The sequence below is a fragment of the Cherax quadricarinatus genome, chromosome 50, assembly GCF_038502225.1.
Source record: "Cherax quadricarinatus isolate ZL_2023a chromosome 50, ASM3850222v1, whole genome shotgun sequence".
NCBI classification, from domain to species: Eukaryota; Metazoa; Arthropoda; class Malacostraca; order Decapoda; family Parastacidae; genus Cherax; species Cherax quadricarinatus.
Genome location: NC_091341.1, coordinates 10,037,567 through 10,052,258, shown reverse-complemented (window position 1 = coordinate 10,052,258; position 14,692 = coordinate 10,037,567). Strand labels below are relative to the sequence as shown.

General features: G+C 42.0%; 1 protein-coding gene across 7 annotated transcripts in view; it reads right to left on the bottom strand.

The window, feature by feature from the left end:
• The window catches only part of LOC128695334 (protein sickie), a gene marked incomplete at its 3' end in the record, with an annotated part of 543,730 nt that overhangs the window by 285,378 nt on the left and 243,660 nt on the right, over window positions 1-14,692 (bottom strand). The window contains 1 exon segment of one of the 7 annotated variants that reach the window (XM_070095414.1): window positions 1,160-1,259. 7 annotated transcript variants of the gene reach the window in all.

The following is a 14,692-nucleotide window of genomic DNA, read 5'->3' as shown; positions in this document are numbered from 1 at the left end:
ATGTCAACAGTGGACACATCCCCCAGCTCACTGGTAATACTATCCCTTTCCACTCAGTGTTTACTAACAACGTTTACCACTGTTTACTCTAGTAATACCGTTGTTTACCCCAGCAATATTTTCAATTTACTCTAGTAATATTATAATTATTTACTCTAGTAATATTATCATTGTTTAATAATATTGTTTATCCGAGTAATATCGTACGTTTGTTTTCTGTACTAAAAATTTATTTCTATAATACTAACGTTTTGACATTTATTATATTCGAACTGTTAAATATATATATATATATATATATATATATATATATATATATATATATATATATATATATATATATATATATATATATATATATAATATTACTACTAAAGTTTAAAGTTGCTAACTCCTTATGGTACTAGCACTGTGTTATAGTACTAGCACTGTAATCTACTACTTGTGCTACACTTGCTACTTAACACATGTTTTACTTAAATTAGTGGTGGTAATCTCAGTAACACTGTTACATTGACCGTAGTTGTCACTGTAGCACTTTAGTTCACGTTAGTGACACTTTCTTTTCCTAGTGGCACTTTTAGTTCACTGCAGTACTAGCACTTGTTCGATGAATAACAGTGGTAGTTTGCTACAGTAGCACCACTTAGTTCCTACAGGTGCAGTACTTAATCACAGTGGTAGTAACACTTAGTTCACTATACTGTAGTAACAGTACTTGTTCTATGAATCACAGTGGTAGTAACACTTTAGTTCACTACAATATTAGTAGTTACAGCACAAACAACGGTGTTATGCTCACAAGCTCACAGCAACACTTCGTTCACGTTACCATCAAAACGCTAACAATGTTCATATATGAACAATACAATCGTTAGTGTTCTCTAACACTTAGAGATTTAACGATATTTCTATACTAGGGAGGAACAGTATTTTCCACCTCCAGCCTCGTTTACACCTCGATAACACAATACACAGGTGTGTATCCCAATGTATATATACACTAATATATTTCAATCTATATCTTTGCGTGTTAAAATATTCTTGGTGTTTGTTTCACAGTGTATTGCGGCTTTAAATCTCATTATGAGGTCTATAGGAATAAAATAAAATCACTCTGGCAGACACGAACCAGCAGTAGAACCAGCCAGAGGTGTACCTCACTGCGGTGGTGTACTCCCACTGGTTCCTCACGTCGCCACAGCCAGGCAGGGACTGAGGCCGACCTGCTGGTAGGAAACGTTTGCGGTACTGCCATGGACTGGTGGGAGAGAGAGGAGGGGGACATGATGCGTGAGTTAGAGAGGGGAGGGGAGGGAATTCGAGGAGGGGGCCGAGGAGGAGGAGGGGGGAACGTACCTCCACCTGGCCCTGGATCCCCCAACACACACACACACACACACACACACACACACACACACACACACACACACACACACACACACACACACACACACACACACGCACGCTCTCATTCTTTACTTCCACACAACATATCTGTCACTTACACTATGCTGGCCGCGGTGTTATTATTAAGTATTCATTAATAGGTGTTAGTGAATATTAAATTCATCGCCACGTTCACATTAGTTTCTTTCCAGCATCATACTGTAACTGCTTCATTATGCTCCACAAAACTATCCTGTGGGAGCTAGTCAAAAGATTACAGGAGCATCAGCTATATCGTATTTGTGACGATACTCCAGGAAGACTCCAGGATATCTCCAACTATACTTCTTAGAACGTAGGCGAGGAATATATGTTGAGAGAGTTCTTGACGAGTGGTATAAGGTAGCAGTGACACACTGGGCCTGCTTCCGCTTTGTTGAAAAATGGGATCTACATACTACACAAGTATAATATATATATATATATATATATATATATATATATATATATATATATATATATATATATATATATATATATATATATATATATATATATATATATATATTTTTTTTTTTATCACACCGGCCGATTCCCACCAAGGCATATATATATATATATATATATGTCGTGTCGAACAGGTAAAACTGGTCAATTAGCAAGAACTCATTTAAGCCTTTTCTAAAATGTTCTCTTATACGTTTAAAAATATATTTTTTCATTTATGTTAATATAAAAATTAATAATTTTGTACCAAAAGAACCTTAGAAAACTTTTCTAACCTTACTATAACAAGCTAAATTTAATTTAGTCTAATCCAGTTAAATGTATTTTAGATATGTTTACAATAATTTAATAATTAACACACACAAAGAAATACAAATTTTTCGTTAGGTTCAGAATGATTTTTGCGAAATTACTGCATACACAAAATTTCGCTTGCCTTATTCGGGAAGAGTGCTGTTATTTAAGCCAAAATCGCAAGTTTTACCTTTTCGGCACGACATTATACATGTATATATATTTATTTATTTATTACTGACAGATTCTAGAGAGATTTGTCCCAAAACTGCACACTGAAATAATGATATATGAGTAGAGTGCAAGATACCTCCGGTGAACAGCAGGGGAGCGACGAGTACACAGAGAAAATTCATTAAATGTAAAAAGGCCATGACTCTTCAATACCTTTCATGCATAAGGGCGTTTATCGACAGATCCATGTCCATCATCAAGAGGGAACTCAACAATTTCCTCAAATCAGGTCCTGATCAGCCGGGCTATAATGGTGCATACGTTGGACTGCAGGAACCAGCCTGAACGATCAGGCCAAGTACCAAGAAACCTGGACTGGGACCGAGCAGCGGGAACGGTGACTTCCGGGAGACTCTACAGGTAACATACAGGTAACGATCTCTTAAATCCTCAGAGCAGGACTGAAGTTTCTCGCACATTTCATATCAGTTTTTTTCTTTATCTCTGATTCCATCCCACAACAGTCGCCCACTACCTTATTATTTTTACTTTTAATGTCCCATCAAGCCCGGGAACTGAACTCAGGATTTTTCGTTTACGAGTCGAATGCTTTTTGCAGTAAGCTATGTTAGGCCCCTTTCAAGGCAGGCGAAACTGCAGACCTGGAGAATATACAGAGAACTTTCACGGCACGTATAAGTACGATAAAGCACCTAAATTACTGGGAACGGTTGAGGTCCCTTGATTTGTACTCCCTGAAACGCAGGCGAGAAAGATACATGATAATAACACTTGGTAAATCCTAAAGGGTCTAGTCCCAAATCTGCACACGAAAATCACTCCCTACGAAAGCAAAATACTTGGCAGGAAATGCAACATCCACCCAATAAAAAGCAGAGGCGCCACGAGTATGTTAATAGACTACTCGATAAGTGTCAGGGGCCCAAGACTGTTCAAATGTCTCCCAGCATACACAAGGGGGATTACCAATCGACCCCTGGCTGTCTGCAAGGTGCTGGACAGGCACATAAAGTCAGTATCTGATCTGCCAGGCTGTGGCTCGTACGTCGGTTTACGTGCGACCAGCAGTAACAACCTGGTTGATCAGGCCCTAACCTACCATGAGGTCTGGTCACAGACTGCGCTGCGGGGGCGTTGACGAGCGAACCCCCCTCCAGATATACTCCAGGGTCATGTTAGGACAAGGCTGGTATAACTGTACGGTACGGAATTCGCTACTATACTCTTGATTTTTTATTAAAAAGTACAGTACGAAATTGCGAAACGGTATTTCTTACAGGAAAGAAAAACGAAAAAATTACCGTACCTTACCGTACTGCCAGCCAGGTATTATGGTAAGATTATGGATAGGAGAGAAGGAAAGACGATGGTGCGGTGAGGGTGCAGGGGATGACAGGGGAGGGGGTTGAGAGGATGGGGTGGTGACGGACTGAGAAGGTATGGGAGATGATGGGGGAGGGGGAGAGGGTTGGAGTCAAGACGGTGGTATGGTAAGAGTACAGGGAGTGAGGGAAAGGTGGGTACGAGGGTGGGGTACGGACCAGCAGAGAGTACGAGAGGGCTTCTAAGGTACTTTAGAAGACTAACAAGCTCACTAACTGGTTTTTAAATGTTTTTACACTGTGTTCTGAGGGCCGTTTTGTAAGGCAGCATCACCCGTCCTACGAGTGAACATACCACAATGTGTGTGTGTGTGTGTGTGTGTGTGTGTGTGTGTGTGTGTGTGTGTGTGTGTGTGTGTGTGTGTGTGTGTGTGTGTGTGTGTGTGTGTGTGTGTGAGATATACCTTTGAAGAGTTTGCCTGGTCAACCAGGCTGTTGCTGCTGGAGGCCCGCTGCCCGACATATTCATCACAGCCTGGTTGATCTGGCCCCCGGTGAAGATACTTGTCCAGTTTCCTCTTGAAGGCTTTTACACTTGTTCCAGCAGTGTTTCTGATATCTTCTGGTAAAATGTTGAATAATCTGGGACCCCGGATGTTGATACAGTGTTCCCTTATTGTCCCCACCGCACCCCTGCTCCTCACTGGGTTTATTTTGTACTTCCTCCCATATCTCTCACTCCAGTACGTTGTTATGGCAGTGTGCAGATTTGGGACCAGGCCCTCGAGTACTTTCCAGATATACTATATTGTCATGTATGTCTCTCCTCCGCTCCAGTGAGTACATGTTCGAGACTTGCAGGCGTTCCCAGTAATTTAGGTGCTTTACTGGCTCAATGTGATCCGTAAACGATCTTGTATTTGTTCCAGCTCTGATATTTCTCCTGCCTTGAACGGGGCCGTCAGCACTGAGCAATATTCTAAATGAGGGAGCACTACCCATTTGAAAAGTGTCACCTTCGGGATTATTTCCCTTGTTTTGAAAGTTCTCACCCCGTCATCTTCCTGGCTGTCGTGATTTTTGTCTTATGATTTTTAAAATAAAGGTCAGCTGACATAATTATTCTCAGGTCTTCTACGTGTTCCTTTCGCTGTATTTGGTGACCCCCTCGAGCTTTGTATATAGTGTTCCTTTTGAGTTCTTCATTCTTTCCATACCTAAGCAGCTGGAACTTATCACCAATGAACGTCATGTTCTCCACTGCCCACTGGAAAACCCTGCTTATGTCTTCCCGTAATTTTTCAGTGTCCTCTATCATAGTGACTTTCATGCTTATTTTAGTGTCATCTGCCAATGATGATATAAAAGTGTGACAGTACATTATGGCCAAAATAGTTGACACGCTATTGTTATCAATTCCATCCTTGGCTATCTCAAAACACAGGTATTACTACCTTCACAATTATATTATCTTTATCTACAAGCACCACTGCCTGTAGATAAGCCACGCAATCCAATATATGCGCTACAGACAGGCTGATAAGGAACAGCCATTAGAAACTTATTAAGTTCTCTTTTTGAAGTAATATTAAGAGACGATTAGCATCCATTATCTCCCCCCCCCTTAAACATTTAAGACTGCACATTAACCTTAAGAACTTCTACCTACACCCATTACACATCTATATTTATTTTAGGTTTCTTAATAGTTCTTATTTTTGTAATATTTCCTTCCTAATTTAGAAGACCTAGTTTGAGACCGGGTCAAATGGGCGATGATCCGTAAAACCATCTACAAGTAAACTACGGGTAAACAGGTAACATAATTACGCCCCAGGAACGCAGGAGTGTTAAGACCGGAGAGGGAAAGGGGTGGGAGGGACCAGGAGGGTAGACACAGACCACCACATTACTACCCGTTCAGGCAAGGGGTGATACAGGTATATACGTGCGAACAGAAAAATATTTTATTGGTATTTATTCTTAATAAATATAATTAATATTTAGGGAAAAAGGGAGGGCCAAAGTAAAAGAGAACGGGGAAAATGATGTATGGGCAAATAAACGAGAAAAAAGTCGAGTGAAAAAATGTCGATTACAGAAACTGGCAAAGTCTATCTTTCTGTAGTCTATTCCGGCCCAGTCCCAGATCTCCTGATGGTGTTAAAAACACAAAGTCCGACGTATGTATCATAGCCTTGTTGATCAGGAAGTAGACTGAGGAACCTAAGTTCCTTCTTGAAGACAGCCAGGGGTCTGCTGGTAATTCCTCTTACGTATGGAGGGAGAGTATTCAAAGTCTTCATTCCTTTACGCTTGAGTTTTCCTTTACTGAAGTCGTTCTACCTTTATTTTTTTTAGACTGTAAGAGGGAGGGTAAGAAAGGGGATGAGAAGAACTGGGTAGGGTAGAACAGTAAAAAAAAAAAAAAACTGTGAGCAGACAGGAAGAGAAAGGTAAGAAAGGTTAAGTGGTTTGACCACTTTGGCTGGATTTTAAGAGAGTGATTTTTGTCTTGTGTGACGAGTTTTTTCAAGGTATCGCTACTTTTGATCTGGGTACTTTACACAGTCTGCCAAGCCTCGTGCTCTTGTACGAGGTGATTTCGGTGAGCAGACTTGCAAGTGATCCCCTCCAGAATTTTCCAGGTGTAAATTCTGATGAATCTCTCTCGCCTGCGTTCCAAGAGTACAAGTCAGAAGACCTCAGGCGTTCCGACATGTTTTAATTTATTCGAGCAGTGAATATTCTCTATACACTGTATTCTTCAGATCTGCAACATTGCCTGCATATTTAATATTGCTGTATGCTATATCAGCATACAGAAATATTAAATAGCGTCATTATTGGCTTGTCCTCTCTTGTTTGGAAGACTAGTAATTCAACTTACCATTTTCCTTGCGGTTGTGACGGTAACACTGGATTCTTGAAGGCAAGATCTGACATTATCACTCCTAAGTAATTCACATTCTTCTTCCAGTGTATTGAGTAGTTTTAGATTGCTTTATGCTCTAACAGAGTTTTTAATTTCACCTTTTTTTCAAAGGCGAGTAACACAATTTTCCTCATTTTTCTGTGGCCCAGTGGAAGACCTGGTTTATAATTGTCAGCTTGGAGATTTGCCGTGTCCTCACCTGAAGCCGCTCTCCCACAATTTCTGGTATCGTCTGCAAGGTATGATACATGGGTCGTGATTCATGTCTGTCGAATATGAGCAAAAGAAAGGGAACTGTGGCGAGTACTGTGTTCAATGAGGACAAATTCCAACTACTCCGTTATGGAAAACTGGAGGAGATAATAACTAGAACAGAGTATACTACAAACTCTGGCCATACAATAGAGCGGAAAAATAATGTAAGGGACCTGGGAGTAGTAATGTCTGAGGATCTCACTTTCAAAGATCACAACAGTGCCACGATCGCACGTGCAAAGAAAATGATAGGATGGATAATGAGAACGTTCAAAACGAGAGATGCCAAGCCAATGATGATCCTTTTCAAATCATTTGTTCTGTCTAGGCTGGAATACTGCTGTACATTAACATCTCCATTCAAAGCAGGTGAAATTGCAGATCTAAAGAGTGTACAGAGATCCTTTACTGCACGTACAAGTTCTGTCAAGCACCTTAACTACTGGGAACGCTTGGAAGCACTTGACTTGTACTCGTTGGAACGCAGGAGGGAGAGATGTATCATAATCTACACTTGGAAAATCCTGGAAGGAATGGTCCCAAATCTGCACACAGAAATCACTCCCTACGAAAGTAAAAGACTGGGCAGGCGATGCAAAATGCCCCCAATTAAAAGTAGGGGCGTCATTGGTACACTAAGAGAAAACACCATAAGTGTCCGGGGCCCAAGACTGTTCAACAGCCTCCCATCAAGCATTAGGAGAATTGCCAATAAACCCCTGGCTGCCTTCAAGAGAGAGCTGGACAGATACCTAAAGTCAGTGCCGGATCAGCCGGGCTGTGGCTCGTACGTTGGACTGCGTGCGGCCAGCAGTAACAGCCTGGTTGATCAGGCCCTGATCCATCGGGAGGCCTGGTCATGGACCTGGTCGCGGGGGCGTTGATCCCCGGAATAACCTCCAGGTTGGAGAGCATACCTTTTTACTGTGGTGGCGTTCGATTTGACTTTGTTGACTATTACTCTTTGGGTCAGTTGCTATAAAATTACTCTCAGAGCCCGGCCATGGACCAGGCTCGTCTGGTGCTTGCCTGATCAACCATGCTGTTGCTGCTAAAGGCCCCCTGCCCCACATCTCCATCAGAACCTGGTTGATCTGGCACCTGGTGAAGATGCTTGTCCAGTTTCCTCTTGAAGGCTTCTAAACTTGTTCCAGCCGTCTTTCTGATATCTTCTGGTAAGATGTTGAGTAGTCTGGGACCCCGGATGTTGATACAGTGTTCCCTTATTGTCCCCACCGCGCCCCTGCTCCTCAATGAGTCTATTTTACACTTCCTCCCATATCTCTCACCCCAGTATGTTGTTATGGGAGTGTCCAGATTTGGGACCAGGCCCTCGAGTACTTTCCAGGTATATATTATCATGTATATCTCTCTCCTCCACTCCAATGAGTACATGTTCGAGACTTGAAGGTGTTTCCAGTAATTTAGGTGCTTTACTGACTCAATGCGAGCCGTAAACGATCTCTGTTTGTTCCGGCTCTGATATTTCTCCTGCTTTGAACGGGGCCGTCAGCACTGAGCAATATTTTAAATGAGGGAACACTAGTGATTTGAAGAGTGTCACCATCGGCATTATTTCCCTTGTTTTGAAAGTTCTCAATACCCACTCCGTCATCTTCCTGGCTGTCGTGATCTTTGTCTTATGTTCCTTAGAAGAAAGGTCAGCAGACATAATTATTGCCAGGTCTTTTACGTGTTCCTTTCGTTCTATTTGATGACAGTCTTGAGTTCTGTATATAGTGTTTCTTTTGAGTTCTTCATTCCAGTTATTACTTTTGCACGCAGTTTGTGTACTACTGCACCATGATCATACACGTAGAAGAATTTTGCGAAGTCTTTGTGCATACATCCGAATTTTGTTTGTCGTTCAGTGCATTTAAGATCTCATCGTTAACAGTTCAGTAGTTGCGAGAGGCACGAGCGATCTGGTCTAAACCCATGCTGCCCTCTGGGTTCAGTAATTTGCTGTCATTCCAAAATACAGCCGATATAAAATGGCAAGGGAAAGACAAGTGATAACACACTAGGAATAACGAACTTGAGATGTCACTCACTGTGTGAAATAATTTGTGAAACGAATTCAAAGACTAAGGACGTAGAAAGTATGGAAAGAGACGTAAGGTGGAGAAAACTGAGAAAAAGATTAAGAGGAAACAATAACTTTCATCGCAGGAAACGAAGAAAGAAATGTTGAAAACGTGGGAAAAGAATTGAGGAAAGTGAGACAGAAGACGATTTCCAGGAAGATGGCGAGGCAAGGTCGTGTGGCAGGTGTGAGGATGGAACAAGTCAAGGTTAAGTGACAGCTGAGGGAGAGGCAGGTATGTACTATGTGGCACCTCATGAAAATACTGAATAACATGTCAAAATAATTACAGCCGAAAAATAAGACGCAAATGTAAGAAATTAATAAATGTTCTGAAACAAACATGAGATCAAAGAACGAAAAACAAGGCAAAATAAACTGTGCTTGAAAAATAGCATAACACAGTGGGAAATACCAAAGAATTTAGAAAAAGTTTGGGAAGAGATGGGGGAGGGAGGGGGCACACGCTTGGCAGCGGTGGGGAGGCAGGACGGGTTGGGAACGCTGGGGAAAGGAGGGGAAGGAAGGAAAGCGCCGGATTGAAAGGAATGGGAGAAGAGGTACTACCTGGAGGGTATTCCGGGAATCAACGCCCCCGCAGTCCGGTCCATGACTAGGCCTGCCGGTGGATCAGGTCCTGATCAACGAGGCTGTTACTGCTGGTTGCACGTAGTCCAACATACGAACCACAGCCCGGCTGACCCGGTACTAAGTATCCGTCCAGCTCCCTCTTGAAGACAGCCAAGGGTCTATTGGTAATTCCCTTTATGGCTGGTGGAGGCTGTTGAACAGTCTTGGGCCCCGGACACTTGTTGTGTTTTTTCTTAGTGTACTAATGGCGCCCCTACTTTTCACTAAGAAAAACCATTGACACTGACCTCAAAATAAACTCAGAAGGAAAAAAATAAGTCACTGCATAATGTTCGATGTTGTTAATAAGGAGACTCGAAGGGTTTTCATTAATCCCAGGTGTCATCAACACACCCAAACTGATTACCCTGGAGAAGAGTATAGGAGCTCAACTTTTCTTTAGGCTGAGGGACTGACCACCTCAACTATTATTTCTCCAAGGATTGATTACATCTTCATTTCACTACTACACCTCTTGCTTCTGCATTTGACTGAAGAAGTATACTGTGTAGGCGACACATTTCAACAACTTGCACATCTGTTTTAATCATCAACTTGTCGGTATTTTATACCGTTTTCAACACGACTACCCTGTGTATCAACACTTGTCACAATCAGCGCATTCAAAGCCAACAGCACTTGTCACTACCACCTTATCCCACGTCAACACCTGTTACAACATGTCTCACTTCTTGAACACCTGTCTAAATCGATACATGTCACATTAATGACTAATTTCGAGCATTGGCTGGATACCATCGTTTTGTGCCGTGGAATTTCATGAAGTTAATAACAATGTAGTCATCAGTGGCAGGAAACAGTGATAATTGCTAATACCGCACCGTGGGAAGAAGTAGACATGTGGTGGTGTCGTTGCCTTGGTTAACACCTGTCACTGGTCTCGTGGAGAGGCTATAAGATAAGCAAGAAAGTCACAAATAAATTCATGTCAGTAAGGAGGAAAGGGAATACAAGTCATAGAGAGAGAGAGAGAGAGAGAGAGAGAGAGAGAAAGAGAGCGGGGCCAGGAGCTGTAAATCGACCCCTGCAACCACAAACAGGTGAGTACACTCACACCCACACCGTAGCGACAAGCAAAGAAGCGGGGCCCAGGAGCTGTGAACTGACCCCTTGCAACCACAAATAGGTGAGTACACAGACTGATGGACGGAGTGAGTCTGCTGATGCTCCCGTAAGTCATGTGGTCACTTTTTCAATATACTGTTTGAATATATTGGTTATAGCGTGTTGACTTACCAGTCTGGCCTGAGGCCAGACTTCTCTGATGCCTGCCTGGTTAACCAGACTGTTGATGCTAGCATCCCCCAGGACCACATAGCCACCACAACCTGGCTCATGAGACATTGGCTTGAGATAAGGATCCAGTTTTCTCTTAAAAACTGTTGGTTTCATAATTTTCATTTCTACCTGTTTTCAAATTTGTATATTTTCATTTAGTTTTCGAGTATTTATAACGAAATTTATACCTATGCCATTGTAAGGGATGACACAATCCTATTTATAATGGCAGAGCTGTATGCACGTCGCAATAAGATTGCTAGTATTTGACGCGTTATATTTTTTACCATTCAACATATTAACCTGAAACTCTTCTAAACACAAATGAACTTTATTTTGAGTAAAGGATATATGTGCCAAAGTTCAGTTAACAATTTTATTAATGTTTTCAGGAGTACAAAACACAGTGTTCTATTTAACAATCAAGTGACAGGTCAAGTACAAGTATTTACTAACTTATTTGTAAATGAGGACGGTGACAAGCAGAGGACTTCGTACACTTATCGAGGTCTCTCTAACGTACTCGTCGCTCCTTTGCTTTTTATTGGAAGTACTCTGCATTGTCTACCAAGTCTCACACTTCCTTGGGTTCAGTCTCTCCAGGATTTTCCATCTGTAAATTATAACATGTAACTTTTTTGCGTATGTTACAAGGAGAACAATTCAAGTGTCTTCAAACGTTCCCACTAGTTCAAATGTTTGGCATGATCACCTTTAATATACCTTTGAAGAGTTTCAAGAGTCTTTCCACTCCCAGAGCTCAGCTATAGGTTAGGCTTGTTTGGTGCTAGCCTGGTCAACTAGGCTGTTGCTACTGAAGACCCGATGCCCCACATATCCATCACAGACTGCCTTATCTGGCACCTGGTAAAAGTACTTGTCCAGTTTTCTCTTGAAGACTTCTACACTTGTCTCAGCAGTGTTTCTGATCCCTTCTGGTAAAATGTTGAATAATATGGGGTCACGGATGTTTATACAGTGTTCCCTTATTGTGCCCACCGAACACCTGCTTTTCACTGGGTTCATTTTGCACTAATCTGCACTAGTACGAGTGACTGAGAAGTCCAGTAAGGATCACTGCTTGAACCCCAGCTTCCTGATATACATAAATTGATGTTAGTGAAAATTAATTCCTATGTTTCACTGTTTATGTGAAACTAATGGGCACGATGCCAACCAGAGAGGATAGAGAGAGGCTCAAGGATCACTTAAACTGGCTGAAGATATGGTTAGGAAAGTGACAAGTAGAATTGAAGCTTGATAAGTGTAAATCAATCCGGGATACAACCTGGGAGTAAGATCATTGCAGACAATATATGAAGCGAATGATATAACAGCAAGCAGAACACCAAAACAGGCAAAACTTGCTAACCTAAATAGTTTTCTGTAACCTCAAGACAACTATTTGGATAATGTGGAGCCCGCCTGGAGTTCCCACCTGATCAAGCATATAAAATCTACAAGATTTTAAGATTTGAGGCGAGACTATTACTGGAAAAAAATGGTTTACGAACAAGACTTAAAAAAGAAAAGACCATGATAGTGGATGGAGACAAGTTGATTAGTTGAAAACAAACAGACGGGGAACAAGTCTCATCCGACGAGAGCCTTTTCTAGCTCCATAAAATTTTCACATAGCGAAGCGTTGTTTTCAATAATGGCTCTTCCTGTCTACGGGTTTCTGATTTACAATGTGTCGACTTATTGCCTTTTTTTCTGAGCACGAATGTTTGAGATTTAACAAGATGGTGCCAAAGACCACAAATGAAAGTAAACGGAGCCAGAAACCATAGATGGAAGGAGAGGGAACCAGAAAACAGACGACGGCTCAAGAGGTATGTCCACGACCTTTCAACCTACCCTTGAAAATACAAGTAGGTGAGCATACACACAAACATATACCAGCAAGAAAACACGCAGTCTTCGCAAGGTGGATGACCGGAGGTAACGCAGTACAGAATTAAGGCAAAACAACAGAGGTGACAGTGGAAACACCACAGCTGCAAGTCAAGAACAGAAGGCCAATGAAAAACGTGAGAAGGAACGCCTCTTGCTTCTGCCTTTCTTGTCGATACCACCAACACCACCACCACCCCTCAATACCACTATCACCACCACCACTACTCCCTCACAACAACTACAACCACCCCCTCCCTACCACCCCTCTCACAACCCTCTCCCTCCTCTCCTACAATACACATTCATTCACACTTTGCGTGGTCTGGGGGCTGCCTCACCACTCTACCATGCCACAGCCTCACCGCTAGAAAAGCAACAATTATCTCTTCTTCTTGCGATTCACTTGCCGGGATAACAAGAGGAAATCCTGCATTCTTTCAAGCACGAGGCGGAGAGGGAGGGGTGGAGGGGAAGGCAGCAGAGTTCATTACCTGGTGTAGCTCATGTAAACACAGGTTATTATTTGGATACGAGTCATCACAGAAGTGCTTCTATGTGTAATCGCCTAGTTATAGTTAAGGGGTTTGAGACGGCTCCTGTCGCCACCTCTTACTGCTGAAGACAGGAGGAGGAGGAGGAGGAAGAGGAGCTAAGAATCACAATTGCAACTTCGTAAGTTTGTTTGTGCTGTAACTAGTTTGCATCTACCACATTTTCATTCAGCTCGTCCCGTTAGCTTACCATCTTAAGATTTAAGTAATTCCTGTCATTCCTGTGGCTCATCCATGTTTTCAACCATTTAACCTTTTATTTCAATTTGCCCTTTTTCCTGGCACTAAAAATTTTGTTCATATCAGTTTATCCGCGTATGTTATAATCTCCTTACGTTACAATCTCCGATCAGAGATTAGTGTAGTTCCGAATCTCTAGATTTTCTCATTTTTGAATATTGTATTGAGGTGTCTTAGAGCACTGTACATAGTTCTTACATTCGCCTGCCTCAGTATACTAAGTTATGTGATGGATGTCTGCAAAGGATGAAAGCGATTGAGCTCTAGCTCTTGGTCTGTTAGAGCGCATACGAGTTTTTTTTTTGCATACTACACCGTATACTGATTTATATTAGAATTTGGTTAAGAGGAGAGCCACATTGTTTATATATCATGAAAAAGGCAAACCAAACTCTGAAAGAAAAAGAAAAAAAAATAACACTTCCTGACACTAGGAGAGTATGACCATCGCTCTGGTGGACGAGACAACAAGCAACAAGACTCAGAGCTCAACTTAACATTCACGGTAGAGCGGTTATCTTAGTGCCAGGTGCTGGGCGGATAGCACTATCATGCGCCTAGATTCCAGTGGCGGCGGAGAGGCTTTGAGAGGAAGGGAATGGCGGGGTAAAACGACCGGAAAGGGGGTACTCGAACCTGTGGTGACGGGGCTTCCAAAACAAAGCATGGGAAGCAACACTCAAGTGGGGGAGAAGGGGCACTGCTATTATTAGTACTACTACTATTGCTATTACTAGTAACAAAAATAGTAAGTTTATTTAGGCACAGGTACACAATTATTATACATAAATGGAGGAATACCCGGAGGACATTCCAAGGGTCATCGCCCCCGCGGCTTCTAAATTACCTAAGATAACCCAAATAAGTCAGAGAAAGTGAGTAGCAATGTCCTCCTTGCTTTCTTTTTCCCCCAAAATGCTCGACTCAAGTCACCTTTTTCTCAAATAACCCAGTTCATATTATTTGCGATTATTTTTGGTTTGGCACAAAAAAAGTGTACAGATGAACAAACTACCAAGCAGCCTCACTTAAGTGAATACTTCCGGTAACTTTAAAAAAAGGTATACTAATACAGGAGTGGAGAACGGTG